Raw genomic sequence first — 10367 nt, forward strand, 5'->3', positions numbered from 1 at the left:
GATGCTAGTATCTCCTATGACCATCATTACCCCTTGAATGTTGCCCTAGTTTACAGGTTTGTGCCGTGGGCATTCATCTTTGCAAATTCCAGACAGGCATGCATAGGGGGTTGAGGATACCTGTAGGTTTTGATGAGACAATGGAACAACGGATTCTCAAACACCTGTACGTTAATGAAATGACAGTTGAGCATTTTTAGAAATCTGTTAGGAAAGATGCCAGAGGTAGAAAAGGACAGAATTTACCCTGATGCCACTGTTTGTAGCCACTGATGGCTAAGCATAAATTTACAGAAGTGTTATTGCTTATTTCCCTATGATCCATGGTAGGTAGTTAAGATATGAGCACAGAAAACTGACAGGTTGGCAGAGGTTGTTCAAGATGGCTCCTAGCTCGCTGGGCTTCAGTTTCTTGTGAGCCTCACTCATTGCCTCTCTTCTACTGCCTTATTCGTTTCCTCCTTCTTGCCCTCAGGACTCCAGAATGGGACACGACCAGTTATTCTTACATCACCTGAAATTCCTGGGTGTGACAGACCACAGGATAAGTGTAGCTTGGGTTATATATTTTTTTCCAAATGAAACGTGATTTTGTCTTTTCGTTGCCCTAGCAAGTTGTCATTTTCATTGCAAAAAAAAAAAATGTTATGCAATAAATATTTTTCCTGTCTTGTCAAAGCATTAATGAAACAAAAGCCTTATGGCACAGTAGGGCTCCAAGCTATAGAAAAATATTTTATAATTTCCATATTTCTTTTGATTTTATTTTCTTCCATTATATTTACCCAAAGACCTGCCAACCTGTTGACACTCAGCCCTGAGTTCAATGATTTTTCTTTTCTAGGAAACAGCAGGGAGAGCGTCCTCTATGTCCTATATGGTGACGAGTGCTAAACAGAATGCTCCTGGCCGAGAAATACATATCTTTGTTATTAAATGACAGCAAAGTTGCTTTTTTATTTCTCAGGAGTGTCACATCAATTTTATCCTGAGGACTACCATTCAACAACTCTCTATCTTGTTTTCACTTTATATACGGAAAGACTGAAGTTCCTGAAGCTTATAGACTTCTAGCAATCTAAGTAATACAATTATCGGTCCAATATTGTATCCATTAGAACGGTTTCCAAAATGGGGGCGCCTGGATGGTTCAGTCAGTAGAACATGTGACTCTTGATCTCAGGGTCGTGAGTTCAAGCCTCACGTTAGGCATGGAGCTTACCTAAAAAAAAAGAAAGGTTTTCAAAATGCCTGATAGAATCTCAATGTTCTAAAACCATTTGCCTTGAAATTTCTTAACAATAGTGTCCATTTCTGACCCATCTTTATGTCTTCACAGCAGAAGGTGGAGAGTCTGACCATGCTGCCATGTAGTATATTTTTGATGAATGCAAGAATAAAAATCCATCAGTACGGGAAACCATTAGCTTTGTCCTTTCGTCACAGAGCTATGGCGATATCATGGAATAACATTCTTAGGAAATGATGACAAAAAGTTACCACTATATTTGTAACTTCCAAGGTTGAAGATGTTCCTCAAAACATTCTTTTGGTAACCTATTGAGTTTCATCTTCAGTGAATCCAGCTAAATCTCTTAAAATCATATAAAATAATATCCTGGATTTTCTGTTGAATGAAACTGTTACCATATTTGTCGCATTTCCTATTCAAATGTACCCTAAACCAAGGTCATCCATCCACCATTCAAGTGATGTGAGTTTGTACCTCTCTTGGGAACAGCGGCCACCCCTGGGAGGTGATCTATATGCACGTTCATGTCTCCTCTGGGGGCAAGGCACTATAAAGAGGACTTGGAAGGAGTTACTTACTGCGTTAGAGTCAGATAAAGGAGGTGGGGAGGGAGGGAAGAGGACGCAGAAGGAATGGAACATCCTGAGATGTCACCCAGACCTGCTTTTCAACTGCAGCTCTCAGATGTTTTATAATCCTGAGATTATAATTTCTGGTTATAATTTCTGGTCAATAATTTCTGGTTGACCAGCTAATGAGGGATTCTGGGAAGAAGAAGTGAGGCAGCATTTCTTGAACATTTTCTTTGCCAGGCACTTTACTAGATATTTTGCATATGCTGTCAAGGTAGTACTCACAACAGTATAGAGTATTATTCCCAACTTACTGGTATAGAAATTGAGGCTCAAAGAGGGTAAAATAACTTGCTCAAGTTCACATCATGTGTCAATGATAGACACGTAACTCAAGCTCCAGGCTCTTTCATTCCAAGGTTTGTGTTCTTTCTACCACAGTTGGCATTGTCCGCAGGCAACCTTTGGGGCGTGGCCAACAGCAGCAAGAGCTGTGAAGATCTCAAGGAAAGAAAGGCACTCCATCTGGAAGTTGCCCTGTGGAGTCCCCATGGTCAGAGCCATCACAAATAGGAGATGCTGTAGAGAGTCCTCCATGTTGGATATTGTTGTGGGTAGAGATGCGGGGGTCTTCACAGACCCTTGGAGCCCTGCTGCGAACTGGCTAGGTACATTCTCAGAGACCTCCCACCACCCTGTATCCTTTAAGGAGCGTGGGGTAGGCAATCAGTGACCATAGTCTACTTATTCTCTATCCTAGGCAGAGAAGGTGCAAAGAGGTTAAGAATTTCTCTCCAGAAAACCCATAACCCCAAATCCAGAAACCCAGATTTTAAGCTGGAGCACATTACAAGGCCGTCCACAGTGTCCTAGCCCTCAGATTCTCAGTTACAGGGGAAAGTTAAATTTCTTTTCTGTTTATTTGTCTTAAGTTTTCCTATTTTGAGCTTCAAGAATTGTTTTTAGGGGAAAAAAAAAAGATGAGTAATTGGTCTGCGTTTACTTTCCTCATGTAAATCTTATTTCTCCCTGACTTCATCTGTTCAGACCAAAACAGTCCTGATGGTGTCTTAGTCTGCCTCAGACAGACACATCAAGAACACCGTCTAGCTCAGTCCCCATTCTGTTAACCATCGGTCAGGTTGGTTGCTCTGGACAGAGTGGAACCACCACAGACTCCAAGCTCCATGGCCATGGGAGCCATGTGTCAATGTTCTATTCCTGGTGCCTGAGAAAACGCCTGAAATATAAGTGCTTTTACCAGTACTGTTGAATTTGATGAATTTTTATAAAGAAATTGTTTCGAGCTGGGAAGAATCTACGGAAGATGTAACTCAAACACCTCATTCTACAGAAGAGAAGCAGAAGAATCAGATGGACTGTCACATACAGGTAGTTGGTGGCAGAACCAGGGCTAGAAGCCACATCTGGTCCATTGTTCTGTGCCACATAGCCTCCAAATTGAAGCAGGCTCAATGTTTTTAAACGGACTCTTTTCAATAGCTTGTTTCTGCTTTTAGAATCCTATAGAATCAAATGTGATTTGTAAACTAGCTTGCAGATAAAGACATCGCCCCCACTTGAAGGACTATATTAAATAAAATGCTTTTGGCTGCAAGCGACAGAAAATCCAAGGTAACTGGCTTAATAAAGAATTTTATTGGCTCCCTTGATTGGAAGTCTAGAGGTCAGTCAGGTCTGACATATGACTTGTTGCAGATCCTAGCCTGTCTCCTTATGATCCCATGGCTCTGTCCTGCTCCCTGCTCCTTATGCTGAAGCAGGCAGTGAAATGGTTATAATAGTATCAGTTCTCATGTCAGTGCACTACAAGACCAGAGGGAAGGAAGGGTAGCTCTTCTGCACATCTCTGTTAGGGGCAAGGAAACTTATACGAAGCTCCTAGTAAACTTTCTCTTACCACTTGTGATGGGTCATTTATTGTCAATTTGAATGGGCTAAGGGATGCCCAGGTAGCTGGAAGAACGTTCTTTCTGAGTTTGTCTGCGGGGGTGTTTCTAGAAGACATTATTTTTTTTAATATGAAATTTATTGTCAAATTGGTTTCCATACAACACCCAGTGCTCATCCCAACAGGTGCCCTCCTCAATACCCATCACCCACCCTCCCCTCCTTCCCACCCCCCATCAACCCTCAGTTTGTTCTCAGTTGTTAAGAGTCTCTTATGCTTTGGCTCTCTCCTACTCTAACCTTTTTTTTTTCCTTCCCCTCCCCCATGGGTTTCTGTTAAGTTTCTCAGGATCCACATGAGAATGAAAACATATGGTATCTGTCTTTCTCTGTATGGCTTATCTCTTTTTTATTTTATTTTATTTTATTTTATTTTATTTATTTATTTATTTATTTTTTAATATATGAAATTTATTGTCAAATTGGTTTCCATACAACACCCAGTGCTCATCCCAAAAGGTGCCCTCCTCAATACCCATCACCCACCCTCCCCTCCCTCCCACCCCCCATCAACCCTCAGTTTGTTCTCAGTTTTTAACAGTCTCTTATGCTTTGGCTCTCTCCCACTCTAACCTCTTTTTTTTTTTCTTCTTCCCCTCCCCCATGGGTTTCTCAGGATCCACATGAGAGTGAAAACATATGGTATCTGTCTTTCTCTGTATGGCTTATCTTACTTAGCATCACACTCTCCAGTTCCATCCACGTTGCTACAAAGGGCCATATTTCATTCTTTCTCATTGCCATGTAGTATTCCATTCTGCATATAAACCACAATTTCTTTATCCTTTTATCAGTTGGTGGACATTTAGGGTCTTTCCATAATTTGGCTATTGTTGAGAGTGCTGCTATAAACATTGGGGTACAAGTGCCCCTATTCATCAGCACTCCTGTATCCCTTGGGTAAATTCCTAGCAGTGCTGTTGCTGGGTCGTAGGGTAGATCGGTTTTTAATTTTTTGAGGAAACTCCACACTGTTTCCCAGAGCGGCTGCACCCGTTTGCATTCCCACCAACAGTGCAAGAGGGTTCCCATTTCTCCACATCCTCTCCAGCATCTATAGTCTCCTGATTTGTTCATTTTAGCCACTCCTACTGGTGTGAGGTGGTATCTCAGTGTGGTTTTGATTTGTATTTCCCTGATGAGGAGTGACGTTGAGCATCGTTTCATGTGCCTGTTGGCCATCTCGATGTCTTCTTTAGAGAAGTGTCTATTCATGTTTTCTGCCCATTTCTTCATTGGATTATTTGTTTTTCAGGTGTGGAGTTTGGTGAGTTCTTTATAGATTTTGGATACTAGCCCTTTGTCCGATATGTCATTTGCAAATATCTTTTCCCATTCCGTCGGTTGTCTTTTAGTTTTGTTGATTGTTTCCTTTGCAGTGCAGAAGGTTTTTATCTTCATGAGGTCCCAATAGTTCATTTTTGCTTTTAATTCCTTCGTCTTTGGAGATGTGTCAAGTAAGAAATTGCTGCGGCTGAGGTCAGAGAGGTTTTTTCCTGCTTTCTCCTCTAGGGTTTTGATGGTTTCCTGTCTCACATTCAGGTCCTCTATCCATTTTGAGTTTATTTTTGTGAATGGTGTAAGTGGTCTAGTTTCATTCTTCTGCATGTTGCTGTCCAGTTCTCCCAGCACCATTTGTTAAAGAGACTGTCTTTTTTCCATGGGATATTCTTTTCTGCTTTGTCAAAGATTAGTTGGCCATACATTTGTGGGTCCAATTCTGGAGTCTCTATTCTATTCCATTGGTCTATGTGTCTGTTTTTGTGCCAATATCATGCTGTCTTGATGATTACAGCTTTGTACTAGAGGCTAAAGTCTGGGATTGTGATGCCTCCTGCTTTGGTTTTTTTCAAAATTACTTTGGCTATTCGGGGTGTTTTGTGGTTCCATACAAATTTTAGGATTGTTTTTTCGAGCTTCGAGAAGAATGTTGGTGCAATTTTGATTGGGATTGCATTGAATGTGTAGATAGCTTTGGGTAGTATTGACGTTTTAACAATATGTATTCTTCCAATCCATGAGCATGGAATGTTTTCCCATTTCTTTATATCTTCTTCAATTTCCTTCATAAGCTTTCTATAGTTTTCAGCATACAGATCTTTTACATCTTTGGTTAGGTTTATTCCTAGGTATTTTATGACTCTTGGTGAAATTGTGAATGGGATCAGTTTCTTTATTTGTCTTTCTGTTGCTTCATTGTTAGTGCATAAAAATGCAACTGATTTCTGTACATTGATTTTTTATCCTGTGATTTTGCTGAATTCATGTATCAGTTCTAGCAGACTTTTGTGGAGTCTATCGGGTTTTCCATGTATAATATCATGTCATCTGCAAAAAGTGAAATCTTGACTTCATCTTTGTCAATTTTGATGCCTTTGATTTCCTTTTGTTGTCTGATTGCTGATGCTAGAACTTCCAACACTATGTTAAATCACAGCGGTGAGAGTGGACATCCCTGCCATGTTCCTGATCTCAGGGGGAAAGCTCTGTTTTTCCTCATTGAGGATGATATTTGCTGTGGGATTTCCATAAATGGCTTTTATGATGTTTAAGTATGTTCCTTCTATCCCGACTTTCTTGAGGGTTTTTATTAAGAAAGGATGCTGAATTTTGTCAAATGCTTTTTCTTCATCGATTGACAGGATCATATGGTTCTTTTCTTTCATTAATATGATGTATCACATTGATTGATTTGTGAATGTTGAACTAGCCCTGCGGCCCAGGAATGAATCCCACTTGATCATGGTGAATAATTCTTTTTATATACTGTTGAATTCGATTTGCTAGTATCTTATTGAGAATTTTTACATCCATATTCATCAGGGATATTGGCCTGTAGTTCTCTTTTTTGCTGGGTCTCTGTCTGGTTTAGGAATCAAAGTAATGCTGGCTTCATAGAATGAGTCCAGAAGTTTTCCTTCCCTTTCAATTTTTTGGAAAAGCTTGAGAAGGATAGGTATTATCTCTGCTTTAAATGTCTGGTAGAATTCCCCAGGGAAGCCATCTGGTCCTGGACTCTTATTTGTTGGGAGATTTTTGATAACTGATTCAATTTCTTCACTGGTTATGGGTCTGTTCAAGTTTTCTATTTCTTCCTGTTTGAGTTTTGGAAGTGTGTGGGTGCTTAGGAATTTGTCCATTTCTTCCAGGTTGTCCAGTTTGTTGGCATATAATTTTTCATAGTATTCCCTGATAATTGCTTGTATTTCTGAGGCAATGGTTGTAATAATTCCATTTTCATTAATGATTTTATCTACTTGTGTCCTCTCTCTTTTCTTTTTGAGAAGCCTGGCTAGAGGTTTATCAATTTTGTTTATGTTTTCAAAAAACCAACTCTTGGTTTCGTTGATCTGCTCTACAGTTTTTTTAGATTCTATATTGTTTATTTCTGCTCTGATCTTTATTATCTCTCTTCTTCTGCTGGGTTTGGTGTATCTTTGCTGTTCTGCTTCTATTTCCTTTAGGTGTGCTGTTAGGATTTTATTTGGGATTTTTCTTGTTTCTTGAGATAGGCCTGGATTGCAATGTGTTTTCCTCTCAGGGCTGCCTTCACTGCATCCCAAAGCGTTTTCATTGTTGTATTTTCATTTTCACTAGTTTCCATATATTTTATAATTTCTTCTCTAATTGCCTGGTTGACCCATTCATTATTTAGTAGGGTGTTCTTTAACCTCCATGCTTTTGGAGGTTTTGCAGACTTTTTCCCGTGGTTGATTTCAAGTTTCATAGCATTGTGGTCTGAAAGTGTGCATGGTATGATCTCAATTCTTGTATACTTACGAAGGCTGTTTTGTGACCCACTATGTGATCTATCGTGGAGAATGTTCTATGTGCACTCGAGAAGAAAGTATATTCTGTTGCTTTGGGATGCAGAGTTCTAAATATATCTGTCAAGTACATCTGATCCAATGTATCATTCAGGGCCCTTGTTTCTTTATTGATCTTGTGTCTAGATGATCTATCCATTGCTATAAATGGAGTATTAAAGTCCCCTGCAATTACCACATTCTTGTCAATAAGGTTGCTTATGTTTGTGATTAATTGTTTTATATATTTGGAGGCTCCTGTATTTGGTGCATAGACATTCATAATTGTTAGCTCTTCCTGATGGATAGACCCTGTAATTATTATATAATGCCCTTCTTCATATCTTCTTACAGCCTTTAATTTAAAGTCTAGTTTGTCTGATATAAGTATAGCTACTCCAGCTTTCTTTTGATTTCCAGTAGCATGATAGATAGTTCTCCATCCCCTCACTTTCAATCTGAAAGTGTCCTCAGGTCTAAAATGAGTCTCTTGTAGACAGCAAATAGATGGATCTTGTTTTTTTATCCATTCTGATACCCTATGTCTTTTGGTTGGAGCATTTAGCCCATTTACATTCAGTGTTATTATAGAAAGATATGGGTTTAGAGTCATGGTGATGTCTGTAGGTTTCATGCTTGCAATGATGTCTCTGGTCCTTTGTGGTCCTTGCAACATTTCACTCACAGACCCCCTTAGGGGAGGTCTTGTAGGGTTGTCTTGTAGGGGTCTTGTAGGGTTGGTTTAGTGGTGATGAATTCCTTCAGTTTTTGTTTGTTTGTGAAGACCTTTATCTCTCCTTCTATTCTGAATGACAGACTTGCTGGATAAACGATTCTCGGCTGCATATTTTTTCTGTTCATCACATTGAAGATTTCCTGCCATTCCTTCCTGGTCTGCCAAGTTTCAGTAGATAGGTCTGCCACTAGTCTTATGGGTCTCCCTTTGTAAGTTAGAACCTGTTTATCCCTAGCTGCTTTCAGAATTTTCTCTTATCCTTGTATTTTGCCAGTTTCACTATGCTATGTTGTGCAGAAGACCAATTCAAGTTACATCTGAAGGGAGGTCTCAGCTATGATTTGTTCAAGTACACCTTCAGCCCCTTTCTCTCTCTCTTCCTCTTCTGGAATTCCTATTATACAGATATTGTTCCATTTCATTGTATCACTTAGTTCTCCAATTGTCCCCTCATACTCCTGGATTTTTTTTATCTCTTTTTCTCAGCTTCCTCTTTTTCCATAATTTTACCTTCTAATTCACCTATTCTTTCCTCTGTCTCTTCAATCTGAGCTGTGGTCGCCTCCGTTTTATTTTGCACCTCATTTATAGCATTTTTTAGTTCCTCATGACTGTTTCTTAGTCCCCTGATCTCTGTAGCAATAGATTCTCTGCTGTCCTCTATACTTTTTTCAAGCCCAGCGATTAATTTTATGACTATTATTTTAAATTCATTTTCTGTTACATTGCTTAAGTCGTTTTTGATCAATTCATTAGCTGTCTCTACTTCCTGGAGCTTCTTTTGAGGAGAGTTCTTCCATTTCGTCATTTTGGGTAGTTCCTAGGGTGGCGTGGAACTGCCGGGCACTTCCCCTGTGCTGTCTGGAGTAACTCGTGTTGGTGGGCAGGGCCACAGTCAGGCCCAATGTCTGTCCCCAGCCCACCGCTGGGGCCACAGTCAGACTGGTGTGTACCTCATCTTTCCCTCTCCCAGGCACAGGACTCGCTGTGAGTGGTGTGGCCCCTGTCTGGGCTGCTTGCACACTGCCGGGCTGGTGGTGCTGCTTCGATGGGATCTGACGTATTAGCCAGGGTGGATCCGCAAGGTGCACAGGGGCGGGAGGGGCAGGCTCAGCTTGCTTTGTCATCGGTGGTCCCCTGTGGGAGGGGCCCTGAAGCACCGGGAGGGAGGTAGACCCATCAGAGGGATGGATCCACAAAAGCACAACGTTGGGTGTTTGCGCGGTGCAAGCAAATTCGGTGATGGGAACTGGTTCCCTTTGGGATTTCGGCTGGGGGATGGGAGAGGGAGATGGCGCTGGCCAGTGCCTTTGTTCCCCGCTGAGCTGAGCTCTGGCCTCCAGGGCTCAGCACCTCTCCCCCTGGTGTCCTCTCACCCTCCCACTCTCTGAGCAGAGCTGTTGACTTTTAACATTCCAGATGTTAAGTCCCGCTGGCTGTCAGAACTCATGCAGTCTGCCCCTCTGCTTTTCAAGTCAGACTCAGGGTCTCTACCTTGTCAGGCGGGCTGCTCCTCCACCGCCCTGGTTCCCTCCCGCCAGCCCGTGGAGCACACACCACCTCTCCATCCCTCCGCCCTTCCTGCCCTCTTCCGTGGGCCTCTTGTCTACACTTGGCTCTAGAGAGTCTGTTCAGCTAGTCTTCTGGTGGTTTTCTGGGCTGTTTAGGCAGATGTGGGTGGAATCAAAGCGATCAGCAGGACGAGGTGAGCCCAGCGTCCTCCTACGCCACCATCTTTCGTCCCAACCACCTAGAAGACGTTAGCATCTGGACCAGTACATTGAGTAAAGAACGTCGCCTTCATCCGTGGGGATGGGTATCATCCAATACATTGAGGGCCCATAGGATAAAAAGGTGGAAGAAGAAGGGTAAATTTTCTCTCTCTGCCTGAGATGGGACATCTATTTTCTTCTGCCTTCAGGTATTGGCTCTCCTGGTTCTCAGGCCATTGGACTTGGACTGAATTATACTACGAGCTTCCCTGGTTCTCCAGTTTGCCAATTCCTATAATCTCTCTCAATCTCTCCCCC

The 10367-nt window shown here is 41.6% G+C and overlaps 1 non-coding gene across 1 annotated transcript; it reads left to right on the forward strand.

Annotated features, from left to right (window-relative positions):
* Nucleotides 1-1139: 1139 nt before the first annotated feature.
* TRNAK-CUU lies at nt 1140-1212 on the forward strand. Its single transcript has one exon. It is a non-coding gene; the product is annotated as a tRNA-Lys (tRNA).
* Nucleotides 1213-10367: the final 9155 nt, after the last annotated feature.

The sequence above is a fragment of the Panthera leo genome, chromosome B2 (genome assembly GCF_018350215.1).
Source record: "Panthera leo isolate Ple1 chromosome B2, P.leo_Ple1_pat1.1, whole genome shotgun sequence".
In the NCBI taxonomy this organism is placed as follows: Eukaryota; Metazoa; Chordata; class Mammalia; order Carnivora; family Felidae; genus Panthera; species Panthera leo.